The following is a 453-nucleotide window of genomic DNA, read 5'->3' as shown; positions in this document are numbered from 1 at the left end:
CGCGTCATTGTCCCGCAACTCCGACGCCAGAGCGCGCCCGATCGTCGGGACAAAAGGAGCGATTGGAGAGGGGGAGGTAGGGACGAGAGGAGAGACTGGCGTGAAGCGTGGAGCGAGCGAGCGACGGCGGCCGCTCGCTGCCACCGACGTCACGCTGTGATGCGTGAGGTGCAGAGAACGGCGGCGGCGGTGGTCACCGCAGAACGAAGAGCGAACAGGTTCCTGTTCGGCCAAAACCACGCCTCCTCTGTATTCAAGTCGCGTCGATAGCGATCGCGGCTACGAGAATTGATCCTCTCTTGCGGCGACCTAGCCCGGAAACGAGACGTTTTTCGAATCTATTCACGGCGAAAATAACGTCGCGTCGCTTTTTCCACAGCGATCCCGTAAATCCCGGTAAACCGGTATCCCATGACCCTTCTCTCTGCGCATTCAACCTGATGAAAAGCCAAG

Source organism: Solenopsis invicta, chromosome 9, assembly GCF_016802725.1.
Source record: "Solenopsis invicta isolate M01_SB chromosome 9, UNIL_Sinv_3.0, whole genome shotgun sequence".
Classification (NCBI taxonomy): Eukaryota; Metazoa; Arthropoda; class Insecta; order Hymenoptera; family Formicidae; genus Solenopsis; species Solenopsis invicta.
The sequence above is the reverse complement of the archived record's forward strand: the minus strand, read 5'-3'. Positions refer to the sequence as shown.